The following is a 599-nucleotide window of genomic DNA, read 5'->3' as shown; positions in this document are numbered from 1 at the left end:
ATTGATTATATCTTTTCCATGGTGATATAATACGTGTTGTAGTATTTTTAAATATAGAGTCTCCATTACAATCGCAATCATTACGCTATTATGAATGATTATACAGGATACGCAATCTTCCGTATGAATTATAGTTTAGTCATTTATCGTACCAGATCTAGGGAGGAAAAAAAAGACAGCAAAACTCTAGGGTATCCACGCGCCAGGTTTCATTACATGCACGCGTATTAGTGCCGGCTTTTAACGCGATTATTAATGTGGTTGTGATAATTTATGTACGAGGTCATTTATGTGATGCAGTATATTAAGTGTAATATTCTGCATGGGCGGGTTATTATATAGTTTTAGTTGATCATTGAATTTCATGGTGACCTGAATATTATAAGATTTGAATGCATAATACTTTAATTTTGAATGCATGTAAAAGAAACTCTCTTTGATGTATTCCTCTCTTTTTTTTTAGCAAAGCATTCACGGAATTTTAGTTTTGTTTTAATGAGCAAGCTGCAGGTCTTTTGCATATGATTAATTTGGTGGGTTTTAATTCGAAACAAATGAAGGGGAAAATATTTTAATTGTCTGTGGATGTGTAGCGTACG

At 32.9% G+C, this 599-nt stretch overlaps 1 protein-coding gene across 1 annotated transcript in view; it reads left to right on the top strand.

Annotated features, from left to right (window-relative positions):
- Positions 1–599, top strand: part of LOC119592071 (fibroblast growth factor receptor-like 1) — an 82,438-nt gene that overhangs the window by 60,727 nt on the left and 21,112 nt on the right. The window lies entirely within an intron of this gene.

Source organism: Penaeus monodon, chromosome 29 (assembly GCF_015228065.2).
Source record: "Penaeus monodon isolate SGIC_2016 chromosome 29, NSTDA_Pmon_1, whole genome shotgun sequence".
NCBI classification, from domain to species: Eukaryota; Metazoa; Arthropoda; class Malacostraca; order Decapoda; family Penaeidae; genus Penaeus; species Penaeus monodon.
This window is presented reverse-complemented; position numbering and strand designations above follow the sequence as displayed.